Source organism: Brienomyrus brachyistius, chromosome 3 (genome assembly GCF_023856365.1).
Source record: "Brienomyrus brachyistius isolate T26 chromosome 3, BBRACH_0.4, whole genome shotgun sequence".
Lineage (NCBI taxonomy): Eukaryota > Metazoa > Chordata > Actinopteri > Osteoglossiformes > Mormyridae > Brienomyrus > Brienomyrus brachyistius.
The window spans coordinates 27338485-27346472 of NC_064535.1; positions in this window are offsets into that span (position 1 = coordinate 27338485).

The following is a 7988-nucleotide window of genomic DNA, read 5'->3' on the forward strand; positions in this document are numbered from 1 at the left end:
ACCCCATGTTAGTTATTGTAGCATCTTGTCTTCCTCCTTTCCTTTGGTATTATTCTTCCTGGTGTTGCTCCCGACCTTAGTTTAGTTTTAACCCCTTGTGGTCCCTTTAAATGCTGATTCACCCTATATGCCAATTTTGGTAATAAAACCCTGGTTTGTTGGAGTTGCCAAGTGCGTCATGACTCCTTCATCATGCCCCACGTAACAGTTAGCATGCTGGATGTGTTTCCAGCAGCATATATAACAGACCTGACAGACAGTCTTGGTCTAATCATCTACTCTCTCTCTTTCCAGTGCTGGTGTAATTTATTGAGAAACCTAAATGTTTTTAAACCACCCATTATGATTGACCGTAACCAGCATTAACCGAAACCTGTGTTTTTTGTGTTTAACATCTACTTGTGAATTCAGGCTCTGCCTGTGTAAAGAAATGCATTCATTTGTTACACTGTGCAAACCGAAAATTATGTACCCGAATGGCACACACTGAATCCAGCCTTACCTGGGAAGTAGGAATCACCCTGTGTGCACCTACACTGTACCTGTCCTCATCCCGCACCTTCCTACTTCTCATTTAAATGAAGGATCCAGTGGACAATTTCAGATAAAAGCAGATGAATAATCGTTTCAGCCCAGTGGAAGCATTAGATTTAATTTGGGAATAGTGTTTACCACAGAGCTCACATTTGTAAATATTATTTACATATAGTAAAGATTTCAACCAAATAACTGCAAAATCTGGGTCTTACTGTTTTTAACTAAGTAAGCTTTAGTCGACCCGCAAACTCATTGGTTTTTAATATAGCCCTTTCAGTTTAACACCACTGCCTTTGTAGAGTGGGGTGTTCAGTGGCAAGTTGCCTTTAACGATTTTTCTAAACCTGTCTAGCTGTAAATGAACAATGGAACCCTTTATAGTGATAACGTTTATTGTGCTCGCACAGCTTAAATTTGTTTTGATTTCGTTCGTTCGTTTTATTTAATCAGTGTGTGAAATCAGGTGACAAACAACGAATGTGGAAACCTTCCAAGTTCGGATTATATGGAAAACCGCAAGATAATACTGTGAGCACCTCTAGAGTTCAGACCAAAGATTTTTGATGGACAAAACCAAGCGAGGAAGCATATTTTAAGAAAATGTAGCTAATCCGGATTCATCAATTACTTTTAGTTTTGCCTTGCGTACTGAAAAATTTCAAAAACAACAATTGTATTTTCTTTTAATTTTGCATTGCACCGGGATAATTATTATTGTGGCACCAGGCAGACCGAGGCACTGCGATGGTGATGGTGAACAAACACGTGGAGAAGTGGAATTAAACAAAGTCACTATTTTAATGAAGTCCTTAAAAGGGTCACACTCAAACAGCAATACAGCAGCACACAATGGCACAGCACACAGGGAGGCTACACTAAGGACACTAAGGCACACAGGGGGGTAATTACACAACCCTAAAGCACATCAGGATCACACATACGACACAGCTAATGGCTCACACGACAGTCAGGAGCACAAGTAATCACACTAACAGATACAAGGGCTATTTACAGGACATACACAGGGCTATATACAAGGCTCACGAGTCCCACTGCCCCTTTACTATAATGTCTTATAGTAAGCAATAAGTAAAATGATTTTATATGGCACTTTTCACTGGTTTGTTTTGTTTATTCCTGTTAGTTTTGAATCCTCTGTGATTTTTTTTAATCTGTTTTCTCTATTATCTTGTTAGCTTGGCTGCTGTTAACTGTTACTCTAGTACACATGGGATTTCATGAGTCAAACTATTCACCAAAAAATTTGTACGTTTTTGATAGACTTTGCTTGGATAAACTTTGCTATGGATAAAAATAACATTCAGTCAAAAAGCTGCTTGCTCAAGTAAATCAACTGAGCAATTATAAAGAAAACCTCCTCAATACACACCTACATACAAATTACTGATTTGACTTTGAAATGTCTAATACAAATTTCTACTACAGAAACAAGGTTTTACATTCTCAGGTGCGTCATGAAGCCATGGAACTTTCCTAAGGCACTTTATTGACACGTTTTTACATATATAAAAAAATGAAGAATGTGAAGAATTGAACATAAATGGATTATTCCTCAAACAGACACTCTCTTCAATAAGAGAAGCTGTAATACTTGCATATTACCACGGTGTTTCTTGATTTAAAAAAAATATATAATAATTGATTTGTTTTTGAGACGAGAATGTCCCAGTTGTGGTTATTAGTAATTTTCATTAGCAAAAATGTGCTCACTGAGAGATGCATCGTCAGTTTACACCATGTGACACCTTAAATACCACAATGTGGCAATGATTTTCTGTGAGTCTTCTGGGACAAGTGCGGAAATCATGTGTCATACGCAAAATTGATGCAAATTGTCTCCTTTCCTGATATATAGACTCCATTTGTCAGCTTTAAGTTCCCTTGCATAAAGGATTTTTCATGCTGGACAAAAAAACGGCTTCAGGTGAGCGTGATTCAGTATTTTGTGTGTTATCGTATTATCACAACACTCTTTATGAACACTGTGCTCAAAGTGATTTTACAGTTTATAATTTTGTGTCTCAAATCTTGCAAGGGTGCAAATAATGTAGATCTGTAGAGATACGTAATTTGGTTGGATGGAAGCAAAAGAGTAAAAATTTCATTTCTTTAGTATTTGTGCAGCTGATACTTAAATGTTATGCCCCGTACAAAAAAAGTAGAATACTTCTGAGAGCGAGGCAGCTTTTGTTTTTTTCTGAAATGATTCGTATCTAAGAAAGCATGTATGAGTCATTCTGTTTTAATTCACCAAATGTCCTGTGCATCAGCATTTTTTAATTTGGCATGTGAATTACACATACCATCCATCCATCCATCCATTTTCCAAACCGCTTATCCTACTGGGTCGCGGGGTGCCATCCACAGTTCAGAAATGTTTATTGCAAACTTGACCCATCGTCTGCCTGAACTTCATCTTGCAAGACAAAGGAGAAATTCTATGAAGTCCTCCAGAGCACTTTACCAGGCCTGTCTCTGAGGAGGGGTGGAGCCCAGGGCAAACCCAACCTATTTGGGTCCTCAGCTGAGGCCAACACAAACAAAGTAATGGAAACCAGTGTGCCTGCTACTGCTTGGTCATTGTAATACAGATGCAACTACAATGAAGAATAATAACTTAAAGATTGTTGAAAATCTACAGTGTGACCTTTATTTATGACAATAAAGTTTGATTGTTAAGATGTGTCCCTTGGCCCAACTTGGTTGTTACTGTAGGCATAAAATGATATATATTGCAGTACTAGTGGGGCGCATGTCCCAGCATGCTTTGCGTGCAATTGGAAATAGCCCTTGTTGTGTTGTTGTTAATGTTAATGGTTACATTTCCCTATTGTCACGTGTGTGTTTGCCCATGTCTCGTGTGCACCCTGTCCAATCCTTGCCTATATTTATTTTGTGTAAATCTCCTACCGTCTGTGCATCTTACAGTTCAGCATCTGACAATCTTGTATTTCCTGTGTTGGTTCCGTGCTTGTTGGGTGCCTGATGTAGTCTTTTTAAGGACTGCATATAGAGAGTGAGTTCTCCTCGCCAAGTGAGTCTCCATCTCTTTCTCTCTTTAACTCCACAGTTTTGAATTATGACTGATGTGTGGGATGGGCAAGCAACCTGATTATTGGAACTGAACTAGTGCAATACTACTAAAAGTCAGCATCATGCTTGATACTTTAATTGCATGCACTAAGCCACCTCCCACCTGCAATTACTCATGTTTTCTAGTTTAAAGCAGGGGTTTTGAAAAAGGATTCAGCCTTGCAGTCTAATTCGTTACGATCATCTCGTCTGTGGGCATTTTGAGGGGGGGGGACTGGATCCCTGCTTTGCATCGTTATCATTCACTAATAAAGGATCATCTGGGTAGGTTCTTTACAAAGCGAAGGTCTGCACACCATCGACCAGGAGATCCTTTACCTTCTGCATGCAGGATCACACCTGAGCAACGACGCGTCTCCCAAAAAAGCCGGCGTTCCGCATTCCACTGCAGCTTCCCAGCGACGGCGATGCTAACGGACGGGGCAGAAGACCACGCGCGCTTCTCTATATCATGGCACCTGGGCTCACTGGAGGAGACCGTAAAATGCAGAAGGCACCAGTGACGAGCACCAGTGCACAGGACAGGCGGAGTAATGGTTCACTGCGAGGAGCAGACAGGCAGGAAGGGAACACGGAACACGGAAGGGAGGGAAGCAAAAAAAGAAAAAACACACTGCACCCACCCAACCTCACAGGCCAAGAAACGGGCTCACCCAGTCACTGCACATAAAAATGAAGGACTATAAAGCTGAATTGCTCCAGTAAAACACCCAGATGTGCATGAGCTAAACAGGTGTGTCTTCACCTCCCCATCTGTACTGCACTTATAAACGTGACTGATGCGGGTGCCCCGAGCACCTGCGATGGCGTGCGCATCCGTCCCCGTTCGTAGGCCAGCAAAGGAAGTGCCCAACTTCCCCAAATGCCTTATGCAACAAAAATTTCAACAGGAAAGCCAGATAAAATTGACCTCCTTCCTCTTTTTGGCTACAGCGGTGGAAGATTATGGGAGGCGATTCTGGATCACAAAGTCACGTCACATGTGACGCCATTGCAGCAGGAGAACGAGCGTGTGACAAGCGGAAGATGGGCCAAAACAAAGAAGAACTGGAGTGAGGGGCTCAAGTTCAAGTGCAGGACATCATGAACTGGGATGGTATCTGAATGGAGATAGGGCATAGCATTCGGGGAAGATGGTGGTGCAGGAGGTAGTGCTATTGTTCGGCAACCGGAGGGTTGCAGGTTCGAGCCCTGGTTCCTCCTGACCCCATCAAAGTGTCCTTGCGCAAAACACTGAACCACAATTTGCGCCCGGTGTGAAGGTTGGCTCCCTGAATAGCAGCCTCTGCCATTCGTGTGTGTGGATGGGTGAATATGAGGCATGAAATGTGAAGCACTTTGAGCACTCGTAAGAGTAGAAAAGCACGATATAAATGCAGTCCGTTTACCTTTTATTGGCCTTGGACCTTTAGCAGAAGATTGCAGCAGATAACTGTTGTCCACCATCACCTGGAGATCATGTGGTACGTTGCAAGCTACACCCACACTTATACAAACGAGGGATTATGAACACAGGTGAGCACACCCACAGCCTGTCTCACAGGTCTACTCAAACCAACAGGAGAAGTGTGCCTGCGAGCATCTTCAGCTCGGCCATGACCTAACACTCAACACGGCCTACCTTCTCAGAATACTCTGCAGCAGACACTGTAAGAATCAGCTAACCTGTTCCTGGGACAAAAGAGGCAGACGTGCACCATGTCCCAGTATTATCAAATGTTGTTTAAGATGTGGAAATAATTATTCAAATTAAGCTACTGAGGCAAGAAGTTTCCGGATCAAGGGTCTATCTGGCCTTCAACCTGCCCGTCAAGCCCAGTCCTCCAAACTCGAGGGACTTTTCAAGGTGCCCATCAGACACCCCCAGCCTAAAAGGGTGACTGAGAGGTCATACCAAAAACCCACACCGGCTCTCCATGGATGAGGTTCCTCACCTCTGATTCAGTGAGTGGGTATGACACTGTTCAACACAGGCCATCACTAGAGGTCTGATTCACAGCCCTGCTGGTCCCCTCCACTCTTCTCCTCTCCTCATCCCTCTCATCCCCCCTCGGCCTCCCTCTGTTGCCACGCATTCTCTGCATGCATTGCCTGCAAGCTGCCCTAGCTGTGACTCAAGTGCACCGGATGTGCAGGGAGACCCTAAGGCAGGGTGACTTTCACACTGGGCAGCGTAGAGATAAGGCCAAAGGGGACAGTATCACACAGCACAACCTGGCAACCCCAGAGACCCAAAGCTGCCACACACCACTGTGAAAATGCACACTCAGATAGCATGTGCTGAGACGACGACCACACAAAGAGGATTTCAAACAAGAGTAAGTGCAGAAAAGGACAAAAAAATGAAGCACAGGATCATCTGACAGGGTTTCTGTATGTCATCATTTTTGCTCCCAAAAAGAGGACAGGCTTGAAAGGGTGGCACGAATCAATCACCGTGCCACACCCCTCCCTTACCATTCAGGTTTTCCCAGAAACATTCACAGCTTTCATCACTGCATCAGATTTTTAAAATTTTTTCTTTATTATTTCATCACAGCAGACCGCGTAGAAGGTGACCTACATTACTTCACTGATATCCAGGGCCTCTGTTGTATTATGAGATTTAACCAACCGTAGCCAGAAACTCATAATGGCCTCTGAAAAGGCAACTAATTTCTGGAAGAATATTTATTTTTAATGCCAGGCGATTGTGGCGCCTTGGCCGCAAGGAAGCTCCGAGTTCCAAAAATGTAATTCGATGCCGAAGCGCAGGTGTTTATCTTAGAACCCTGCGACTGTGGGTTAGCGTATGTAGATTTGAGATTGTTATTTTGCCGTGGGACGGGCGGGTCAGCAGAACAGGATCTGCGGGGAGAGTTAATGGCTCGCCGAGGAGGAAGTAGGGAACCACCAATGAAGAAGCAGTTCCTAAACACGACGACACATTTCTGCGAAGAAGTGACCATTTTTCACAGCACACCTTTAGTGGGTGATGCAAGTCAGTAGCCCCTCTTTGACATCTCCATTTGTCTGTAATTATTGGATTAAACGCTCACAATACACATTGCTTGTTTTACATTGATTTGGCAATGCAGAATGAAGTGAAGCTTAGTTCAATGACTGGAAGATTCCGTCTCCTGTAGAAATGCACAGTGAGAGGCAGACAGATGTGTTATAACCCACCTGAATGGACAGTCCAGGTTTGCCCACAGGGCAGCACAGTCCACTTTGGACCAATGTAAGCATCCTCCTCATTTACATCAGTAGACTCTATACTCTAGAAATGGCTTTTAATGCTGTGTTATGATTCAAACATTCTCACTCCACCTGTTACTTTAATTTGCAATTCATATACACACCCCTGCATTTATCCAGTTTCATGCATAAAAACTAGTAAATGACACAGCAGCCATAGTCAACAAAAATTCTTAACCTGCCAATAATAACAATAATATGATAATAGTTTGAGCCAGACCCTGAAGTTCATGTTCATAAAAGAGGAAACTGAACAACAATAGGAAACGGACCAGATTTTTATCTATGGAAAATAGCTGCGTGTGTGAATATGCTCCCATGGGCCCTGGGAGGAGTCCCAGGAGACCATTTGTATTGTCATTAAACAGCTTGGCTGGTCCTTTAGGAACCTCTGCATTTAAGCATGTCACACTAATGAGTGCCGTGACTGCCACCCTCCCAAAAGAAGAAAGACACAATTGCAGAGCACCCTCAATTAAATTACTGCGTCCTGCTCTGTGCTGTATCACCCCAGTGACTAAGAAAAGACAAACCTTCATCAAACACTGAACAACCTGATTTGGGACAGGATGGCACTCAGAATTAAACACGTAAAAGTCCAAAAATTAAGCTGTTTATGGGTGCAACACCATCAGACGGTGATAAGACAGGTTGCTCTCCTGGGATTTCAGTCATCTACCCACATCCTCCACAAACCACCTGCTGTCACTGAACACTTAATTTCTGTTTCCTCACTCTATTTTGGACACAATAACCTTTTACAGTCACAGGGCACTTGTCAATGTGCATGAAATTCGAACCATCATCAGTCAGCCAAAGATCAAGGCATATAAAAGTCATGGAAACTGAAGACCTGAACAAAACCTGGTTCAGGTTCCATCACAGCAATTTAAAGTTGGTAAACCTTAATGTCACTGAAGACACCGGAAGGTTCCTCCGTGTCCATGCTTGCTTCAGCCCTCGTCAGCACTTTTTAAAGTTAAGGGATTGTATGTTTTGTGGATTTGGGGTGTTTAGTGCCATCCAGGGTGTCCCCTGCCTTGCGCCTAGTGCAATAATCTCTGGATCAGGCCATAAAAGTCAGTCTCTAAGGAACACTA